Source organism: Amblyomma americanum, chromosome 3 (assembly GCF_052857255.1).
Source record: "Amblyomma americanum isolate KBUSLIRL-KWMA chromosome 3, ASM5285725v1, whole genome shotgun sequence".
Classification (NCBI taxonomy): Eukaryota; Metazoa; Arthropoda; class Arachnida; order Ixodida; family Ixodidae; genus Amblyomma; species Amblyomma americanum.
This window is the reverse complement of record NC_135499.1, coordinates 57,763,780-57,764,060: the sequence shown is the minus strand read 5'-3', so window position 1 is coordinate 57,764,060 and position 281 is coordinate 57,763,780. Positions and strand designations below refer to the sequence as shown.

At 43.8% G+C, this 281-nt stretch overlaps 1 non-coding gene across 1 annotated transcript; it reads right to left on the bottom strand.

The window, feature by feature from the left end:
- Nucleotides 1-207: 207 nt before the first annotated feature.
- Nucleotides 208-281, bottom strand: TRNAS-GGA (transfer RNA serine (anticodon GGA)). Its single transcript has one exon. It is a non-coding gene; the product is annotated as a tRNA-Ser (tRNA).

Sequence of the window (281 nt, the reverse complement as noted above, 5' to 3'; positions counted from 1 at the left end):
TCGAGACTGCCAGAACCGAGACCCCCGTTAAGCTATTAGCAGACAAACAAATGAAATGAGGGGCTCGTTTGACAAACATAGTAAGGAAACCAACAGTCACTGAAATCCCAGGTGCATAGGGGATTTTTTTAAATTTTTTTTTAATTTGTAGTGCCAATGAATTGCCTTCAAAGAAAATTATTTATAAACCAGCAGAAAAAACAACCATGCCGCCGGTGGGATCCGAACCCACGATCTCCGAATATCCCGTCCGGTGCTCTTACCAACTGAGCTACGGCGAC